We start from the raw sequence: 23,088 nt of genomic DNA, 5'->3' as shown, positions 1-23,088 counted from the left end.
ACAATCGATTTGGAGGCCAGCAATGGCAACTTAGAGGCCGCCCCATTTCCTGGCTCAGGGCCAGGGCACAGCAGTGGGCACCTGTGTGCAGAGCAGGAGGTGGCGAGGCCCTACCTGTGCAGGGCAGGGCTGAGTGCTCCCAGCATCAAGGTTCCTCCTGAGCCGGTTTTGTGGTCTTTGACTGCAGATGTTGCTCTGTCTGCTCTGTAATTGATGACTTTCCATGTCTTCAGCTTTCTTGGCGAAACTGTAAATTACTCAGTATTTTTCCCATAAATTTCTTTCACTGCTTTAATGGGCCGGAACCAGTATATGATGCATGCAAGTAATCTCTGGGCTGACTCAAGTATATGTGGCCACAGACATTTGTGCAGCTGTTTTCAACCTTAACTTTATAATTCTTTAGAGTATTTGCAGGTCTTAAACATGAATTGACAAAATAGATTGATCAGAGAAGGTATCTATTTAAAAGCAGGTATCTATTTCATAGTGTATTTTGAGTGCTGAATTACCCACTGTTTTCTTAATGTGTAACTTGGGAAGATTTATTAACTTCTCTAAAAATCAGCTCACTCATTTATTAAAAAGGGACAAAAATCCTACTTACCTCTAAAGATTGTTTTAAGAATTAAATTAAAAATATATACATAAAATATTAAGCAAAGTGCTTGGTTTAAGTAAACAATAAATATGATCTATTTTTAATAAAATACTTTAATTCATATTATAGTAGAAAAAAGTATACCTTTTGGAATTAATTTGAAATTTAATTTTGTTTTTGCTTTATTCTAATAATCTAATGTTGACATTTTTGTTTAATTTCTCAGTCTGTTATTGCGATGTTTAAATAAAAAAATTTAATTACCTCTTAGAGTTGTTTTGTAGACTTGTGTATGTGAAATAGCCCAGGCAAATGGTTAAAGAAATAATATTAGGAGATAGCTATTTTCTGCAATATTTTTGGAACATTGCAGTTAGTTTTTACAAAACTCAATTTTATAAAAATGAGGCTGCAGCTCCAAAAGAGTAAATGATTGCATGGTACCACATGGAGTACCTGGGGTCAAACCCAAGTCCACACTCCAAACCTCTGCTTCTTCCGCTTCCCAATTCTTGTGTGAGTCATGTGGTAAGCACTGAATACCTTTTGGCCACTTCACTGTTGCCCCCTTACTCAAACAGTGTATTTATTTGAAAAAGAATAAAACAAAGTTGAGTGATAAATTATAATAAATAAAGACTGATCAGAGATAATTAATCTCTTTATTCTCTTTGCCTAAATATTAGAACACTCAGGCTCTTAGAGGCAGTGTTGTAAGGACATTTATACTCACTCTGGAAAGACTCCAGTTCAATTCCCTTTCTTTACTTCATAATCTATGACACCTCTGGCTTTCCTTTATGTATCTGTGTAATGGGGTTACTGCAATAGTTTTTATAGGAAATGAAGGAATTAATGATTGACTGTATCTACATTAAAAATAGAAGCTATTAATTTTCTTTCAGCAGAGGAAAAGAAGACATAGTTGGAACCCTCAACCCAACTAAAATAGTATCTAATATAGCCAAACATTGAGCATCAGCAGAAACTGTGAATACCAACAATAATAAACAGACCCTCTGTCTAGGTTTCTGCAACTATCCTGAAATTGAATCGAAACTGTGTGTTATTTAATTTTCTGTGATCTGTCAATGCAGCAGAAATATAAAGCCAAGACTAGACAGTCTGGCTTCATTGCCAACATGGCATTAAGGGAACAGTTGGCAGGATAAATCTACCTAATTCATATCTTAGTTTCAATTTTCCAAGGATAGATTTACATATATTTGCCCAAAATGACCAATTTTTCTAAAATTTCAGCTTTTTATAGACTAAGTGTTCATTTTGTCTATTTTTACATATTTTAGAGCAAGATTTAAAAAAAGCAAAACTCTGCTTATTAAGACCTATGTGTTTTGTTGGTTTTGAAATATGCTCTGAATAATTAACTTAAAATAAATTAATTTAGCCCTGGCCAGGTAGCTCAGTTGGTTAGGGCATCTTACCAATATGCCAAGGTTGCTTATTCAGTCTCCAGTCAGGGTACATGCAAGAATCAATCAATGAATGAATAAATAAGAAGAACAACAAAATGATATCTCCCATTCTCTTTCTCTCTCTCTCTCTCACACACACACACACACACACACACACACACACACACTTTCTCTAAAATCAATCAATAAATTTTTAAAAGAAATTAATTTAAAATATTGTATTTCCTTTATATTGTTTATATAACTATCCTATCTAATAAAAGAGTAATATGCAAATTAACCATCACTCTACTACAAAGATGGCAGAGCCCATAGCGCCAGGACAGGACACTAGCTTCATCATTATGGTGATGACACTAGGGTCCTACTCCCAGGCCGCAGATGGAGGAAGGGTTGCAGACAGAATGCTGGGCTGCTGGGCGGAGGCATGCTCTGAGCCACTGCCACACAGCAGGGGATACACCCCTGGCTCATTGGACAGAAGCCCAACTGACAGAAAGTGGGCACTTGGCTGGGGGCATGCTCAAAGGCACCACTGTGCAGCTTGGGACAGGCCCCTGGCCCAGCAGACAGAAACCCAGTGGGTGCTGGGCCAGGGGTGAGGAGGGGGGTGGTGGAGTGAGCTCTGAGCCACTGTTGGGGGGCTTGGACTTGCCAAGAGGACAGACGCTGGGTGGGGGGCTGCTCAGAGCTGCTGCCATGTGGCTTGGGACACGCCCCTGGCCCAGCAGACAGAAGTGCAGCTGACAGAAAATGGGCACTGGGCTGGGGGTGATCTCTGAGCCACTGCACACAACTTGGACACCCTAATTGGACAGACACTGGGCTGAGGACGTGCTCAGAGCCTCTGCCACATAGCTTGGGACACACCCATGGCCCAGCAGACAGAAGCCCAGCTGACAGAAAGCAGAGCTGCTAGACTGGAGGCATGGTCCAGGCAGCCCGCAAGTCCCATGGACACAATGCAGGGGGTCCTCTGTGCATGAGCTGCAGAGGAAATACCTTTTCTGAAGGCTCATTGGCTAAGCTCCCTTTAAGCTGCCTCTCTCAGTGTTCTTGGTAACTTGAGTAATGAGAAACCAAGAAGGTGATCTAGGGTTTTTCCACCTCACTCCTGGAGGTAAAACTAAGGTCTGCTGCTGGAGGGGCTAAGAAATGTCATATGCTATCTTAGCCAGTTTGTATCAGTAGACAGAGCCTCGGCCTGCCAATCCCAGGGTTGGTTCTGATCAAGGTCATGTGCTTAGGTTTCAGGCTCCTCCCTGGCTAGGGCTCATGCAGGAGGCAACCAATAGAAGTGTTCCTCTCATATTGATGTTTCTCTCTGTCTTTCCCTCTCTCTTCCAAGCTCTCTAAAGAGCAATGGAAACATATCCTCAGGTGAGGATAAAAAAGAAAGAAATGTCATATCCTATGAAAGACACATCTTGAAAATGCCTAGAGAAAGTTGTCATTTTTTTCATGGTGAAGGGACTGGAGTCTGTGTTGATGAAAACACCTTGGCGGCTGTGACAGGGGCAGCAGCAGAGGGTGATGGGGCTGGCGCCTTCCCCTGATCAGCCCAGTCAACTCCCGCAGAGGAAGGCCAGACTGCATGTGGCTTAGGCCCACTCCCCATCAGTAGGACATCCCCTGAGGGCTCCCAGCTTATGAGAGGGGGCAGGCTTGGCTGAGGGACACTCTACCCAACTCCTCCCCAGTGCACAAATTTCGTGCACCGGGTCTCTAGTTTGCTAATAACTTGGATTCATCCTTGACTTATCATACCCCAAATCCATACAGGCTTTGAGTTTTGCTGATTTCACATGCTAAATTCCATCCATTCAAGTTTTCCCCCTTTCAGCTTAGTACTAAGGGGAAGCAGAGTTTTGTCATTCCAAAATATGCCTTTCAGGATAGTAATTATTTTAAACTGGTTAAGAAACAAAAGACTCAAGAAAGCCTTTTGACTTCCTCTTGCCTACCTAAAAAAATCAGACAGAGAAACCTGCTTAAAGGAAAGGAGCATCACTTAGCATCACAGTATAGTTAATTGTTGGACTCCCCGCTGTGTCCCATTGTTTCTGGATAGCCCAGCAAGAATTATAGACTCCTGTCTCCCTCACTTTAGTTCAGAAGGGCAATGAGCCTCGATTGCCATTATTCTTAGGTAACCCCTTGATATACATAACTAATAAATCTGGTTATTTTCTCCCGTTAGTCCAACTCATGTCAATTTTACTGTTAGATCAGCCAGAAGAATTTAGAAGGGTGGAAGGGATTTTTTTTCTCCTCACCTTCACTACACAGCCTGATTTCTAGCTCTCACTATCTCTTACCACTACAGTTTCCTGATTCCATACATTCAATCTTAGGTTTCTCAATTCAGTCTCCATAAAATCTATGAAATGATCTGTCTAAATGCAAATTTGACCACATCACCCCAAGATTTAAAACATATAAACTAGTTCCACATAGCCCTGAGGCTAAAACGAAGCCTCTTTAACAGTCAAGATAAACAAAACAAAAACAAACAAACAAAAAAACAAACAAACAGAAAACAAGCCACCATACTGATACTGTTATAATTCGATAGTTATTAATAATAGGAAAGGAACTAAAGAGCGGCCAGACATTATAAGCATGGCCATTGGGACCACTACACCTGGAAGCTGCAATTTCACAGTCCCCAGGGACCCATGGGCCCATTCCCCACCTATCACTGGGGGAAGGGATCCAACAAAGGGGATACAGACACATGCACAGTGAAGTTGGGGTGACTAGGGAAGGTGCCTATCAGTCACATCTGGGAACAGAGATTATTGGCCAGAATGGGCATGGTGACTGCAAGCCTGCAAACGTTTGGGAATACATTGTGAGGGCAGAAATCAGGTCGGCAGAAAGCAGCAACCCAAACACACTAGGAGGCTCAGAGGACTGTCTATGCCCACCGGTGCTGGCCCAGTGGAGTCCCCTCCAAAAGGTAGAGCCCCGAACGCAGTGGGGTCTTGTCTTATTAGACACCTGGGTTCTTGGACTCCCATCTGTGGCAAGCATGCACATTCTAGACATGCTCTCTACTTTACATGCTAAGCTCCCAGGCATGTGCTGCAGTTTGGGGAGGAAGGGTGGGCGCTGCAACCAGCAGAGTTGGGACCCTCCTTGCAGGCCAAGCTCCTCTAGAGGCGTAGGATGGGCGGCCGCCTCTCCCACTTCTACAGTTGCCCCGTGTTTCTCCCCCCCGCATTGCAGCGCCAGCCTGGGCAGGACCCAGTGCCATGGCCGGGGCCTGGGGTGGCTCAGGAGCTGAGCAGGGCCCCGTGCTGCCCCTCTGAGGCCCAGGCCCCCGACAGACAGGACTTCCAAGCCGAATTCCAACTGGATTCTCTCCAGTGTCTTAGATGATGAGGACAGCCACCTGAGGCAGCAGAAGCAGAAGAAGCTAGTGAGACTGCAGGAGATGAGGCGTGGTTATGGTGGTGCAAGCAGGGAGGGGGCTTGCCATCTCAACATAATCCCCAACAAAGGAATTCTTTCTCTTTTTGCTTTTGGCTTGTGGGGCACTCTCATTCCTGCTTCCTTGCATTTGTCTGTGTTTCCACCGTAGCCATGTGGCCCTGCGAACCTCACATGCAATGGACTAATGGACGGCAGCGGGGAACACAAGCTAAGCTCACCTGGCCCAGCATGGAACTAAAACTCTGGATGCTGACTTTGATTCTAGCCCCATTGAAGCCACAGCTGTACTTCTTTCAGGCTGGACAAAGGGGAATAGGCCTTGGAAACTCAGGGAGGTATATCCATGGAAATAAAAATCACTCATTCTCCCCTTCTAGTCTCAGAAAATTATTTTTCTCAGAATATTATAAGAATTCACTCCTACTAGCAACAGGTGGGAAAGAGCCCCTCACTTCCATTGGTAACAATAATTTACCCCTTTCCTGCTTATCCAGCATCACCTCACGCCACTTTTCACAGTTTATATGCAGTAATGGCAATTCTGTAGACATGCTACACTAGCTCTCACTGTAATGTCTTTGTGCATGATTACCCTACCTCTTGAGATCTTTGCCATCTAATAGGACTTAGCTTTGGCATTACCTCTTCCAAGAAGTCTTCCTGACATTTCTCTCACCACCAGGCTGATTAGGTGTTTCCATCGTATCTTGTGCATATCTCTGTCACTACCCTCCCCCCCTTTTTTTTTTACTACCACTTTTTAAAAAAAAAAAAATTTTTTTTTTTGCACGTCTCCTTCCCAAAACTTTTCTGAGAACTCTTTTAGAGCAGAAGATGTACCGTATTTTTCAGACCATAAGACGCACTTTTTTCCCCCCCAGAAGTGGGGGGAAAAAGTCCCTGTGTCTTATGGTCCAAATATAGCCTACACATATACTTTAAAAAAAAAGTTTTTTTACTTGCCCGGCTCTGTGTGGTCTCTGTGTGCTTGCCCGGCTCTAAAATGGTTCTAAATGCTGCTGTTTACTTTACAGGGTTGATTACATGTGTTTATGACTGTGATGTTGGGTTTTAATGCACATAAAATATTTTAGGACACTATTTGTTTCAGAATCTTTTTTTCTTCATTTCCCTTCTCTAAAAACTGGTGCGTCTTATGGTCCGGAGCATCTTATGGTCCGAAAAATACGGTATGTTGTCATCGTTGATCTCTGCACCTCACACAATGCCTGGCATGATGCCTAGGAGATGTTCAATAAATGTTTGACTAAATAAATATATTCATGGCATAATCTGCCAGAAAATTTGTTTTCTGGTCAATTATAAATGCTTTCCTGAAAGTTCTCACATTTATAAGCTGAATCATACTTTGCTTCAGGTCCAATGTAAAACCATCACAGTCAGAGAAGACTTAATAGCATTAAGTCTTAAGAGCTTAACTCCTTGAGAGCTTGCCTTGCAATGAGCATTCCTAGAGGAGACGTGGATTGAATTGTGTTCAGTGGTTTTTCCTGAGTGGGATGCAAGGGTGTTTTTTCCCCCAGGTTCTTGTCCAGGTGGATTCAAAGAATGAAGCCACAGACAAAAGGTGGTAGAGGGAAATGGTGGAAATTTAATGGAAACAAGTACAGACTCCCATGTAGGGAGGGGGTTCAAGAGGGTGACCCACCAAGTCCCTTTTTCTAAGGTTTATAAAGGCTTCAGTTCTTTGTTTCTTGATGCTACCTTCCAATTGGTGGAATATTAACTTCAAAACTCAAAACCCATGGGGGGCCCCCCTCTTTCTCTCTCTCTTCAGTGGTAGAATTCTCTATCTCCTGTGAAAATGTGTTTTCCTCTTTCTCCCATTTGCCAGCATTTCTCTATCCTCTGTGACTGTTTCCTCTTTCTCTCCTTTTGGCAGCTTCAAGCCCCCAACCAACTATGCCTTCCTCCCCACAGATCCTTGATTCCTAAAACTCTCTAAACCTGCTTATTTTACCCCTAAAAACTCCTCTCAGAATTTTTATAGTAAGTTCTGGGAAGTTCAGACAATTAATTAATTTAAGTCAAGTTTGAATATATTCTCAGCAAATTCTTTGGCAAGGGCGATGTGATCTTGCTTACAACAAAAACAGGAATCAGAAACTCTGTTGTTTTTGACATGAGGAAAAGAGTATCCTTTCTCAAACAGAATGAGTAATGAATAAGGCAGTGGTAATGGATTTTTTTTTTTTAAAGGAGAAGAAAAGGGATAAAATTAAAGAAACTATTCAAAAACCATGTTATGTCTTTATTACCAAAGACATAATGGCTCATCCTCATAGAAATAGGTTCATTACAATGGGAAGAAAAAAATAACAATTTCCTCTTTTAAATTCAAGTCTCTCCAGCAATGACTGAAACCTTTATTCATTAGTAGACTAATGATGAAAGCTCACTTTTTACTGATCTTGTGTAGAGGTCAAAGGCAGCTTCGCATTTGTAAAAATTGTGTCCAGCATTACATGTTAAAGGAAATAAAAAAAAATCAAAGCAAATTAGTCAAGCAGAAAGAGCTTTCGAAGAATAGCATTATCTTTAGCAGACTGAGGAAAGTAATTCCTTTTTCTTATGTCCACCTAATCAGCATATAATAGCTGAGAAAAGCATCCTATATAATAAAAAGAGGATATGATAATTGACCTCACATCATCACAAAGATGGCAGCACCCACAACCAACAAGGAGGGAATATACTAATTGCTGCCCCACACTCAAAGATGGTGGTGCCCACAGCCAATAAGGAGGGAATATGCTAATTGACTGCCCCATGCTCAAAGATGGCAGTGCCCACAACCACAAGATGGTGATGCCTAGTCCCCTCAGCCCTGCTAGAGCAGCAGGCACAAGACAAGGCCAGGCCCACCCCTAGGAGGGACCAGCCCCTCCACATACCTGCCTCCAGAGTCCTCTAGTCCCCTCAACCTCCCAGTCACCCAGGGACACCTAAGGCTCAGGTAACCAGGGCTGGCCAAGGCTTGAACTGTGGTCACTGGCAGCAGCAGAGGTGTGATGAGGCATTGCTTTTCCTTGATCACCAGATCGCCTCCTCCCCCTGAGGTCTCCTGAACACTGTGAGAGGGGCAGGCCAGGCTGAGGGACACACCCTCCAGTGCATGAATTTTCATGCACCAAGCCTTTACTGTGTATGTATATATATATATATATATATATATATATATATATATATATGCACTTGGGGTGGGATAAGGTGAAAAGGAGGGTACCCAATAATAGAACAATATAACACTTAATAGATGCTTGTCATGGTTCCAAGTGTTTTACATGAATTAAGTCATTCATGATCCTCACAACCTTAAAAGTAGACCCTATCATCCTAAAATCGCTCATATGGAAACTGAGAGTTTAATTATCTTGCCCATTTTTTCACACAGCTTGTACTCAGACTGCGGGGTCTGGGCTATGTGTAAAATGCTAAGAAATGGACATCATCCCACAAGTGCAATTCTTGAGAACAAAAATGGTACAACCCAGGACAAATGGAATAAGGAAACTGAGACAGGTAGTTAAATAGTCTGTTCTAGAAGACCAGAGAAAAACCAAACAATGCTTAGAGAAATGGAGTTACACAAATTTATTATGCCGGCAGACTCAGTGGAGTCACCTTCAAAATCTGAGCAAAGCAATCTGGTAGAAGCTTTTCTTTTATATCTTTCCTAGTGTCTTTGTCTCCTAAATATGGGGCTTCTAGTTCCTACTATCAATACAAGTTTTCAAAAGAACCTTATGTATGCTTAGCAGATATCTCACAGGAAGCTTTCATGTTTGAGTACAACACAGTTCAGTAGCCTTGAGTACAGATAACTAAAAGACACATAGTGTGAGAATAGCTAGGGACGATAGAAAAGTATCTTGAAAGGTCAGAAAGCTGAGCTTATTATTATTATTTTTTATCATTTGAGCCAATAATAGCAGAATTAATTCACAGAACATAAAACCTTTAGTTTTTCCAAATTAGAGGTTACTATGCTTCAGTGTTATAGAAAGAATTAGGCTTTAGCCTTCTCAGCCAATCAGTTTACAATTATCTAGTAAATCTCAAAAACCTATCTACCCTAACCAAGGATATTAATGGTTTACACTTCTCCCCAAACCGAGGTTGAATAGGTTAAATCACCTTACTCATGGAGATTGATAACAGAAATCCAATTAATTCCATATGCGCCAACTATATCCAAGGAGTGATGAAGTTAGGAGACTAAATCTCATTTTGGCACATTAGCATAAAGCTGATGAATATTATGTTGAGATCGGCCCTAAAATTCTCTCCATTACAAAACAAACTAGAACGCTCAAGAAAAAAACTCACGGTGGGCCCTCCCTGGAGTGCACCCACACCTTTCTTTCCTCTCAGGCATGCATTTTTACTTTTCTCTCTTAAACTCAAAGAGTCCCTACAAGACATACAACCCGGGGAACAATGGGCGGTTGCAGCTTATCCTGGGATAACCCCCTGAACCTGTCTCCAAGGCCCTCTTTTCAATGAGCTAACAATAGCCCTGCTGTGGCTCACATATATTCTATAACTTTTGTAGAGAACCAAAGTAGAGCACCACCTAAGTACTCTCCAATGGCTTCTTCCTTTCTAGACTTTTCAGTGAGCTAAAATCAGCCCCACCTCGGTTCACTTTTGTCACTATGACTTTTACTTCTCAGTGAATTCACGAAGCCCAGCATGGCTCACTTCTTTCCTATAACATTTCTAGGGAGCCAAAGCAGAGCATTGCCTAGGCTCTTTCCTATGGCTTCTTCTACCTTAAGCCCTTCTTTTGTTTCACTGTCCCCAGCTTCAATCAACATACTCTCTCAAAATCACCAGGACTTGATTTGTGAAATATTTCCTGCACAAAATCAGGAACCCACACACTACTAGTTGGCCTGAGGCAGACCTGCTCTGGCCAGATCCTTTCATAGTGACAGAATGAGTGATATTCACATGTTTTGTCCTTAGTCACCATTTTATCCCAGCTTGGAGAAAAGTGATTGATATATAAGAGGCACTCAAAATATTCATTGTTTGAGTTAGTTGGATGATAACATTGTTTTTAAATGTTCAAAGAGAGAAAAGAAAATGGAAAGAAAGCTGGCCTTCTATGGGATAGACACCATTACTACTCAATTCCTGGTTTGGTGTGCTTATAAGCAAGAATTCTGGTGCTAGATTAGCTGGCTTCAAATCCTAGCTCTACCACCACATGCTTGCATGGACTTGTAGACACTTACTGATTCTGTACCCCATTGTCCTCATCTGTAAAATGGGGAAACAATAATAACTACTCAATGGATTAATATGAGGAATCAATGGGTGAATAAGGTAAAATGCTTATTAAAATAGTACATTTGCAATGTTAGCTATTATTGCTATTACTTGTATTTAATCTTTAGTGCATGCAATACCCAACTTTAGTGACTGGAGAGTATTCAATTCAGCTCCATTTTGGATGCTTGGAGCCTGAAATAAATGTTAAAAGAATGCAGAAACAAGAGGGGAGGACTCAGGGAAATCGGTAGGGAGAAGGAAGAAGGGGTGGGAATACAGAGATAATTCAGGTAGATGAAAGAGTATGGGAGAGAAAAAAAGTAATGCATAGTAAAGGACAAAGATTATTTTGAGAAACAATAGTAGTAAGGTTTACTTGAGACAATTTTAGCCCGTTTGTTAATCATTTTATTTTTATTAAAATCTATTGATCTTTCCAGAGAAAATCAAACCAAAGAAGATGAACAAGCAAATTTGAAATGAAGTGACCTTACTTATATAACTCTAATTTCTCATGTTAAAGAGTCTTTGCATTTCCTCTGATCATTAAAATTTGTTTTCATCAAAATTAAATAATATAGCCCTAATTGGTATACCTCAACTGGTTGGACATAGAAAGATTTCTGGTTTGATTCCTGATCAGGGAACATGTTCAGGTTTTAGGCTCAATGCTCAGTAAGGGGTGCACAGGAGGTAGCCCCTTCCCTTTATCTCTAGAAATCAATTTAAAAATCTTGAACACCTGAGTAATATAATACCTTCTTGACAATTAGCAAAGATCCTGCACTTCTGAAGTCCTTGTGTTTGGCTTAAATCTATCTGAGAGCAATAGTGACCTAAAGTCATTAAGCAGATACCTGTTTAACAACTGGTTGAAGGAACTAAATGGGACTTAAGGCAAGGCCCAGTGAACTTGACTTTGTCTTCTAGCTAACATTGTAATTGAAAATCCACAACAGAGCAAGGAAGTCAACAATGGTCACTGAAACCAGACAGCTCTTTAATGCTCAGCAATTGTCCCTCTGGATCAAGACTCAAGTATAATGGTACAATGGTGCTGGACAGCCTGCTTTACCGACTTCAATGTATGTGCTTATTCTAAAGACACGTGAGCCAAATAAATGGTTTTGTTGGCATTTCTGCCCAGATTTTAATTTTTTAAAATACTGGTTTTATAGAAAGCATATATAAGAGATGTTAAGAGATTTTCTAGCCATCTATAATTGATTCCGAAAGTAAAAATATTCAAACCCCAACATCTTAGCAAACTATTTGTTCCATATGGTAAAACAAAATATTCTTGTATCCTATTTCCAAACTAGGATTATTTCATACATGAATGAGAGAAAAAGACATTAAATAATAATCATGTGCTCAATTTCAAGATCTTAGACTCTCACTATTGACTTTTATATAATGGCCTGTTTGTGAAAGCAAATTATAAGAATGAAGTCAGCATATTAAGCCTCTATGAAAGAAGAGAAAAGCTTCAGACTTAAGCAAGAGGCTGCATTAAAAGCAGCTTCCTGCATAAGTATATTTAGTCAGCAAGACAGTGAACTGGAAAACCAAATTAGAATCTTTATTATAAAAATCAGGGGCTTAGTGGGAAATGCTTAAAGAAAAAACTCACTGAGCCAGTACAGTGATTAGTTATAGAGGGCAATCCAATTGAACATGGTGGAGATATTCTTCCCTAGTTTCAAAGAGTATAAAAGAGAGTTACATGGCCAAATAAAGCTTTTACAATTGTTGACTAAGAATACTTGGGATATGAACAGGCTATAAGAATCCATTTAAATTGGAAGAATGTCAATTATCTACTTTTTATTCAAAACAGGGAGTTAGAGGCATATCAAGGGAATGTATTCATCTATACTAATAAAAGGGTAATATTCTGATTAGACTAGATGGCTCTGGACAAAGCCATTGTGGTGGGGGCTGAGGCAGAGAGTGTTAAGGGTGATCAGGCTGGAAAGGAGAGCAGTTAGGGGTGATCAGGCAAGCAGACAGGTCAGCAGTTAGGAGCCAGCGGACCCAGATTGCAAGATGGATGTCCTGCATTGGAGAGGGTGCAGGCCAGGCTGAGAGACTCCCCTCCCCTACTTACAGGTAATTGAGAAAGCACAGAACACACATGGCAGGCAAATTCTTGTTGGCAACTCAGAATTTCATGTACTGGCTCTCTAGTCCTATATAATAAAAGCCTAATATGCAAATTGTTCAACTGGAAGTTCAACCTTGTTTGACCACTCCCTATGACATATGCTAACCACCAAAGGGCAGCGTGGAACATGGTGGATGTTGGCAACACAGTGCTGGGCAGCAATGGAGGTGCCTACTGGCCCCAATGGACCCCAACAAGAGTGGAGTGAGACCAAAGTAGGATGGTGGAGCAAGGGAGGGGGCAGTGTCAGGCCATGGCAAGATGCCAGGCAGGACTGCAGGGCTGTGAGGCTGGGGGCACAAGCTGGGGCCCAATCCCTACAGGCCACCCTGAGGGACCCCAACCATGCATGAATTTGTGTACTGGGCCCCTAGTTTAAATATAAAATATTAAAATGGTATACTTACTATTTGCAAACCCAAGAATGAGATAAAATAAATAGTGCAAATATATAGTTACTTGACTAAGAGGTTTTTAAAATAGATTTGTGTAAAATAGATTTGTGTATGTGATAAGAGATTATTAAATTGAAAGTTGAAAATGGGTGAAGGATTATATAATGTTGAGGAAAAAGATAGCATATGCACAATGTTAGTTACAAATCAAGCTCAAGCAATTCTCATTAGAAAGGTAATTCTAATACTACCATCTATTCTGTAAGTGAACAGTGCCTTTTCTAATTTCAGAATTTCTTGGTAAGAGATGGCATTTATAAAGCTGGGGAAGCCTGCATTTTTGGGTGGGCTTAGCAACAGAAACCTAGTCGAGGCAAAAAAAACTGAGTGGACATTATTTCTAGGGAAAGAAACAGAGGATCTGTCACAGCAATAAATTAGAACCTGGGAGGTATTCATGGATGCTGAAATGTTGAGACCTGATGATGAATGGAAAAAAGAGGTTATAAGACGCTGATGCATACAAGGACAATGAGTTCTAAAAATATAAGCCATGTTGTCCAAGGTGGAGGATCAAGAGCTGAAAAAATCATGTCAGAGGAAAGTGAGAAGTGGGAGTATGTTTGTTAGGAGACTATCAAAGGTTCTATTACTGAAGGGTTCTGATGCCATTCCTCCTTGGATAGACCTCCCAGCTTTGTGCTGTCCCTCAAATAGTCCTGGCTGTTGGTACCAAAGGCCCACAAATAAGACTTACAGGTAGTTGAGAAAGCACAGAACACACATGGCAGGCAAATTCTTGTTGGCAACTCAGAAACAAAGGCACACGGTGGGTATCTAGCTAATAGGAGCATGCCTGGAGCTCTCTTATGAACTATATTTAAAGTCAAATTAGGCTAAAGTGAACATCCTAAGATTTTCTTCGTGAAGCAGGTTTCTCTGTCTGCCTCTCTTGGGAAGGAAAAAGGGGAAGGTCAAAGTTCTTTCTGAGTCCTGTTTCTTAATAACCAGTTTAAAATCAACATCCCAAAAAGCATCTCCAGAGTGGACACATTTTGGTCCCTTCAACACTCAGACCGACATCCAAGCTCCTGGGTATCAGAGGTAGTGGGGGATGCTGCTGCTAAGAATATCTTGCAGGGCTGTAACCAAGTGTTACCTTGAATGTCCATGGTTCACAGTCAATGAAACATTAAAAAGAACAAGTATTAAAGCTGTGCAGGTAGGAGAAATGAAGTTGCTTCTTGTCCTTACTAACACACAACTATGCGTGTGTTTTTTTCTTTTAAAAAAAAATATTTTTATTGATTTCAGAGAGGAAGGGAGTAGGGGAGAGAGAAAAACATCAATGATGAGAGAGAATCATTGATCGGCTGCCTCCTGCATGCCTCCACTGGGAATCTAGACTGCAACTTGGGCATGTGCCCTGATGATAATCAAACCATGACCTCCTAATTCATAGGTTGATGCTCAACCATTGAGCCACTCCTGTTGCGCTCTTTTTTATTTTTTTTTTATTTTGAGTATTGTTTCTTATGTTCAGTTCTCCGAAAAAGTGAATACAGAAGCTGCTAGAAACCAACTGCTGGCCTACATTCTCTAGAATGTCCCTGATTAGAAAAATAAGTATTAGCCTCTTTCTAATACACTGAGTGGCCAGATTATTATGATCTCTGAATGCATAATAATCTGGCCACTCAGTGTACTTCTCTTGAGTACCTCATTTGTTTGATATCAAAGATACTATAAATCATGCACATGATCAGTTTTTCCCTTTGCACTGGCTGATAGAAAGCTCAGGGCAAATAGGTGGTTGATCTCTAGCAAAAGTCTAGAATATTTTTGGTACCCATTTAAGATACAAATACACTGAGTGGCCAGCTTATTATGCTTTCAGAGATCATAATCTGGCCACTCAGTGCATGTTTATTTGTTTCTCCATATTCTTAGAAAAAGAAATGAGCCTCATTGAAGGGGGGAAAAAAGTTGAAGAAGGAATAGTAGCAGCTTGAGCTTTTATTTTTTACAGTATATTATGTTGGTGGGACAGAGAATAGAAAAGTGTGTTGTAAAACAGAACAGGGGCATATTCACTGTGTGCCAGACATAGCATCATTCAATGAGAATAAAACAGTTAGCAGGATACTGACCCAACCCTTCAGAGCTCCACTGTCCGGAGTAGTAGAAAAAAAGAAACTTGCACAGATGCACAGTCTATATAGAATACGGGTGCTCATTTCTTTAAATACCTATGTGATTCAATCCACAAACCACACACTGAGAGGTAACCACCTTTTTATAAAGAGGAAATTGAAGATGAGGAATAGATGAAGCTGGGATTCAATCCCAGTATATCTGACAATGAGACTTTTCTTTGTTATTACTATCCTGTAAGTTTGAGCCTTCTTCTTTATTAGCCTTCTAATACTGAGTTTATATTATGACAATTACTGGTGTGGATTTTATTATAAGACTATGACTTTGAATGGAGGTTTCACTCACCAATTAATAAATTAATATAAAAACAGACAAGATAGGACATTTACTATTGCTTGACCACTGTGTAGGAAATAGAATATCATCCAAGTTCAATAATTAAATTCTTAATTTTAAAAGCTATATACCATTTTTAGAGCCAGAGAGGGATATATGAGCTGACATTCCAGCTTTGATTCATGTCAATGACTATAAATAATTCATTGTTTTTAAAGGGCAAATCTGAGTGAACTGGTACTCAAAAAGTAAGTTTATTAAATGAAGTTTAACGTTGAAGCTTCTGCTTTTTTGATTACTATGTCTGGGAGAGATTTGAAAATACGTGGTAGTTGTTTGTTTTAACCATGTAGCACAGCCTTTAAAAATTTCCTCATGTGCCATGAGTTTATTTTTCAATCACCTTTCATAGATAACATTCTGTATAATGACGTTATTAAACAGCTGAGTGCCAATACTTTACTTTCTGTCATGTGAAGAAAGGAAGGCAGGATTGTTTTGGCTTCCAATCAACAATAAAGTGTGGGGGAGTATAACAGATGGTGAATATTTAGTTGTGCAATCTGAGGAATCGTAGGAGGGTTGAGCCAAGATATGACTGTCCTAGATACACAGACTGAGTACCTATGCGAAAAGCACATTTCAAATGTTATCTTTCCCACATCTTTTCCAGGATGTGAAAATGCAGAATCTAAAACCTAAGGGAAAACAGTAGTGGGAAGAAGTGATGTCAAGTATTTTATATCTGTTAGGACTACAGGGCAATACAATTCTTAACAGCCATTTGAAAGCTTCCTGCCACATGAGAACAAAAGACAAGGTATAATATGCTAGACACAAGGAATCAGACCATACAAGGAATTGAAACCATCCTAAAGACACATGATGGCACACCTGCATTACATCCTCATTCCAAGCCCACCACCTCAGCCCCCAAACCCACGGAGACAAAAGTTTCCCGCCAGTGACTGCATATAAGGATGAACCTCCAGCTCCTGGGTGCTGCCATTGTGCACCCATCCCATCCCAACTCCCATTCTCTTTTCCTTAAATAAATTCAATTTTTCTTAAATTACCATCTGAGATTACTATTTAGCCTGCCTGTGGACTCCCATGCTAACCTTCAATGACCATATTTATTCTTCTTAATTTTCTATGACAGTTTACCTCTACCCTTCTCCCTTTGTGCTACTTCAAAGCATTCACTTTTTTTCATATTGCATACCACAGTTCAAAAAGGCATGCCTCCTTGTTTACAAAGAGCAAACAGATGGGGTGAAATTCTCTAAAGTGAGCATTGGGCACAATGTTTTACAAAATCTGAGCTTATGATAAAGGAGGAAACTTGCTCCCTTTGATGCATTTATACATCCTGTTGAGACAAAAAGAGCAAAATTATGTAATCTCAGAGCTTGAATTACTCTCATTATTTAATCTACTAGAGGACTGGTGCACGAAATTTGTGCAATGGGGGAGGGGCTCCCTCACCCTACCCTGCCCCCTCTCACAGTCCCAGTCTGGAAGCCCTCAAGGGATATCTCCCTGCTGATCAGGGGAAGGCACTACCCCCATCACCACGCTGGCTGCTGATGCCATTGTCTGCCTCCTCAGTCACCAAGTTGTTTTCGTTAACACGAACTCCAGTCCTTTCACCACAAAAAAAAATGACAACTTTCTTTAGGCATTGTCAAGATGTCTCTTTCAAGGATATGACATTTCTTTCTTTCTTTTTTATCCTCACCTGAAGATATTTTTCCACTGATATTTAGAGAGCATGGAAGTGAGAGGGAAAGACAGAGAAAAACATCAATGTAAGAGGGACACTTTGATTGGTTGTTTCCTGCGTGAATTAGCCCTGACCTGGGGCTTGGCCAAGGAGGATCCTGCAACCTAGGTCAATGTCCTTGATCAGAATCGAACCTGGACCCTGCAGTCTGCAGGCCAAGGCTCTATCCACTCAGCCAAAACGGCGAGGGCAAGATATGACATTTCTTAGCCCTTCCAGCAGCAGACTTTTCTTTTTTCCTCTAGGAGTGTGGTGGAAAACTCCTAGATCACTTTCTTGGATTCTTATAACTCAAGTTAACAAGAACGCTCCAAGTGACATACAGGGAGCTTAGCCAATGAGCTATGAGGAAAGGTGCTTCCTCTGCAGCTCATGCTCAGAGGCAGGATTGCTAGTCACAGTCTCCCAGTGAGGGCGGGGCCCTCTGCGTGTTGTGTCTCCACTCTGGGCCCATCTGCACACGCAGCCTCTTCCTGAGCTGGTTGTGACTGTTACCGTGTCCTGACTAATTTGCATATTACTTCATTTTATATATATATAAACTAGATATATATATGGATAAAAGAATTGAAGTCTAGATAGTGAAAGAGCCAGTAGCAGAATCTGCTTTTCCATTTTCCATTGTAAATTCTTATATTGTTCCAATAGGGCTTTTTGTACATTTCATGTCCATTTTACTGAAAGCAATGGAAACTAAGAAACATTTGCTAGTACAACAGGGAGATTTACATCCAATGCTAGAGTAGTTTCTCCTTAAACAATGTGTAGAATACATGATGGGTTTTTTTTGTTTGTTTGTTTGTTTTGTTTGTGTGTGTGTGTGTGTGTGTCTTTAACGAGATTTCTGTATTCTTTCATCCTCATGTTTATCAATGTATCAATAGCAAAGACCTACATAACACCAATATATTTTATTTTAGCCCAGGTGCATGCAATTAAGAGAGAGTTTGTGGGAGCAGAGACATGACAAAAATTGTTATTGTAAAGAAAGATTTGGTAGGTGCTGTGATTCAGCTACTCTCCCTCCCTGATCTTCTCCTACTTCCTTATTGTTAACTGAAATGTTATAAAATGTGGATGGTATAAGATAGAATTAAATTGTATTTTGAAGATTTTGTTGTGTTCTTTTTTGTTGTTGCAATTTGTAGATTTAGTTACTTTGGCCTTTTGTTTTACATTTAATATGATACATGTTACATATTACACACACATTACTACGTCCGAGGTCTAGTGAGACAAATTTTGAAGATAAGCTGTGAAGTAGAAGAGGATTCGAAGCTTGTCCCTCTGGGAAATATTTGATGGGGTTAATGATGAAGAATTAAAGTCTTATGTCTTTGGTAAAACAGGGCACACAAAATCACCTGTTTTTACTCATGAAGGTATTTATTAGGTTGTAATTCAAGTCTTCCTATTCCATTGAGCATTGTTTATGGAAAACACCTCTCAAATATACCAGTGGTTCCATCAAATTCATAGCCTTTTGGTAAGTAAAGGTGCTGAAAATTTTCAACAAGTATTAGAATCCCAAAACAACCAGAATAAAATCCCTAGTTTTGAAAGCCTGGGAAACAATTAACTTAGTAGCAGCAAAACTTATTGCCCAGAAAATGATGAATACTGCTGCATGTAAAATTTGTGTGAACAAAATACTATGGTGCAGTATGATCAAATGAAAAGGTCCCACTTTCAAATATAGTTTGATGTATTGATGGTATGTCACATCATGCTGAATAAGTTGGATATAATAAACTGAAAAACAACAGCTTCTCTCTAGAGGTTGATGAGTCAACATAATTCACCAATAAATGTCATGCCATAGCATTTGTAGGATTTGTAAATGATGTTGAAATTCAAGAACACTTTTCTGTTGCAAATGTAGTAGGCAGTTAGAGGCTATAAGTAGAGCGAGGACAATAGGCAAGGTAAAAAATGTCACCAGAGCAGAAAGCCCCAACTGCCTAACAATAGGCAAAATTGGGAAAACAAGGACCTTGCCCAAGGTGACCTTTCTTTTCCTAATATCCCTGGTCATACGGTTTAGACCCCCTGATTTTCATACCACTGGTCATGTGGTTTGGACCCTCCCCTAACTTTTCCTCCCTGGGTATATCTCTAGTCATGTGGTTTTAGATTCCTTTAGAGGAGGACAAAGAGGCCAAAGAGTAGCCTCAGTTGACTCCCATGGAAGCCTTTTTATGACCACTCCTTTAAGCATTGGGCCCTCAGGAGAGTGAAGTTCTGACCCACATCAAACAATCTTAGGAACAAAGCCTTGAATCTACCACCACAGAAACAGAGTTTTGGTCAAACTAGAGGTGATATTTAGGCCTCAGTTATGTTTCAACTCCAGGCTCAGAAAAGCAACAAAACCAGACAGAGTGACACCATGGCTATCAGGATTAGATGCAATGCCTGATGACACCTCCCCTAGCACTGACCAATTAGTAGAAACCAAGACTCTAAAAGGAATGCCTAGAAAGCTGATGAATATTTTATTGAGATCCTCCCCTGTGACCTCCCCTAAAATCCCTGCCTTTAGAAAGCAGATAAAACCCTGTAAGATAAAGGAAACCAACTCCTTCTGGAGCATGTCCACACCTTTTTCCCCTTTCTTTTTCAGGGCGTGTATCTCCACTCTCTATCAAGCTCTAAGGATCCCAGTGAGACTTGCAACCATGGGAGCAGCAGGCAGTGACAGCTCATCCTGGGCTAATCTGCTGAACCTGTCTCCAAGGCTCTCATTTCCTAACTTTTCGGTGACCTAACAGCAGCCCCACCTTGGCTTACTTCTGTCACTGTGACTTTTATTTCTCAGTGAGTTTATGAAGCCCAGTGTGGCTCACTTCTTTCCTATAACATTTTTAGGGAGCCAAAACAGAGCGCTTCCTAAGCTTTCTCCTGTTGCTTGTTCTATCATAACCCTTTCCTTGTTTCAATGACACCAGCTTTAGTAAATGTACTCTCAAAATCACCTAGACTCATGTTGTAAAATCTTTTCTGCATGAAGTCAAGAACCCACACAATATAGGCTGGCCCAACACAGACTTGCTCTGGGCCCCGTCCTTTTCTGGTGACACAAAGAACTGCTTAACACAAGGAAAGACAAGATAATGTTTTTGAAGAAAAGTTTTGTATTTGAAGAAGTTTGGTATCTGTAGTGACAGGACCCTTTCAATGACTGGCTTCATGAAATATTTCACCTCTTATTAAAAAAAAAAATGTCACAACACGTTGATTCCTTCACAGACAGATGCTATTGTCCAAAAATTCTTAGAAATGGAAATTTAAAAAAAATTGTGGATGATGGTATAAAAGGACCATTTTTTTAAAACCAATAATAGTTCAGTTATGAAAGCTTTAAAAACCTTGGAAAACCTGGAAGATTGCCCATAACTCTCTGGTTGCATACAAAAATCTGGTGGTTTAGCAAAGGAATTCTGATCAGAGGATTTAAGTTGAAAGGTAAATTGTAGATGCTGCTGAGCGTTTGGAAGATGAATAATGACTGCAGGAACCTGTCTGCTTAGCACACATATTTTTATCACATGAACTAGTTGAACAAGTACCCTTCAGAAAATGTTTTGATTTCAAATGATGAATCTTAAATTTAAAATAAATTGTAATCGTTTGGAAAACTATGTTTCAAAAGGAAATCTTGAAATGTCTCCAGGACCACTTGGTGCTGAGAGTGAGGAAAGATATGGGTGGGTCTCAAGTCTTGAAAACCAGAGGTGCCACAGCAGAAAACCAAACATTAACTACCCCCTGACCTCCTTCCTTTGCATCTTCTCAGCCTGACAGCTTGACTTGGAGAAAAAAGAAAAAACTTTGTAAACTGCAGTCTGATCATACATTTAAGATAAAATGTATCAATCTGTCCAAAGACAATTTCTCAATTTCTGTGATAGGAGAATAATTTGCCATTCATAGAAAAGCACTAAACAACATGTGTGAGCAAGTACTATTTCTTTTTTCCTCTCTTCCTCTCTCTCTCTCTCTCTCTCTCTCTCTCTCTCTCTCTCTCTCTCTCTCTCTCTCTCTCTCTCTCTATTGAATTTGTTGGAGTGATATTCTGTGTAATAAAAGGCTAATATGCAAATAGACTGAATGGTGAAACAACCAAACAACTGGTCGCTATGACATGCATTGGGTGTGGGTGTGCATGCAACATGGTGGGTGTGGACAGCGGGCAGTAGGTAGCAGAGTGCAAAACATGGCAGGCGTCGGCCACAATGGAATGGTGGAGCAGGTTAGTGGGGGCACCAGATCAAGGTGGGGAGCCAGTCACTGTCATCAGGGTAGCCTCTGGTGATTACTGAAAATTTTTTGCTCATGTGCATTGTAGTCCCACCTGGAACTCACACCTAATGCCAATGCTGTCCCTGCTTGCACCCGCTGCTGGCACTGGAGCTGCTGTTTGCACCTGCTGCCTGTGTCCAGCACCGGCCCTGATTTCTCAGCAATGTCAGCAGGTGTGAGTGGCAGCTTTCAGCCCCAATCATCCCTCAGGGCTTCTCCACCTCCCCCTGCTCCTGAGGGGTGATCAGAGCCAGCAGCTGCACTCGCATCCACTCCTGGCGCCAGAGCTGCCACTTGCACTCACTGTCAGCATTGTAGCCATCACTCACACCCATTGCCAGCACCCAGTGCTGGTCCCAATTGCTCAGCACTGTCAGCTGGTACAAGTGGTGGCTGCCAGCCCCAATTGCTCCTGAGAGCTTCTCCTCTTCCCCCTGCCCCTGAGGGACAACTGGGGCAGCAGCTACTGCTTGAACCTACTGATGGCACTGGCCCTGCTCACACCTGCTGCTGCTAGTACTGGCCCCAATTGCTCCATGCCATCAGTGGGTGTGAGGGGGACCAGCACCGTCAGCACATGGGAGTGACTGTGGCAGGAGTGGAGCTGCCGGCAGACAGAGGACAAGGGGCCATGGTGGGAAGTGCCAGGAGGGGACACAGTCCACAGTTCCTTTCAAGGTGCACAAATTTGTGCACTGGGTCCCTAGTTGGTTAATAAAATTTTATAGGTTAACTTCATCTGTATATTGTACTGTGTGTTCATCACCTCAAGTCAAGTCTCCTTGCCTCACCATTTATCCCCCTTTTACCCTTCCTACCTCCCCCTGTTGTCTGTGTCAGTAGTGTCTGTCAATGAATTTTTTTTCTTTTCTTAATCCCTCCACCTTTTTTTTATCCAGCCCTCAAACCCTCTTCCTTCTGACTGCTGTCAGCCTGTTCTCTGTATCTATGAGTCTGTTTCTATTTTGTTAGTTTATTTTGTTCATTAGATTCCACATATGAGTGAATCATATGATATTTGTCTTTCTCTGTCTGGATTATTTCACTTAGCATAATATTCCCAGGGTCCACCCATGCTGTTGCAAAAAATAAGATTTCCTTCTTTTTTATGGCCAAGAAGTATTACATTGTGTAAATGTGCTATAGCTTTTTTTATTCACTCATCTACT

This window comes from Pipistrellus kuhlii, unplaced genomic scaffold (assembly GCF_014108245.1).
Source record: "Pipistrellus kuhlii isolate mPipKuh1 unplaced genomic scaffold, mPipKuh1.p scaffold_m20_p_3, whole genome shotgun sequence".
Lineage (NCBI taxonomy): Eukaryota > Metazoa > Chordata > Mammalia > Chiroptera > Vespertilionidae > Pipistrellus > Pipistrellus kuhlii.
This window is presented reverse-complemented; position numbering follows the sequence as displayed.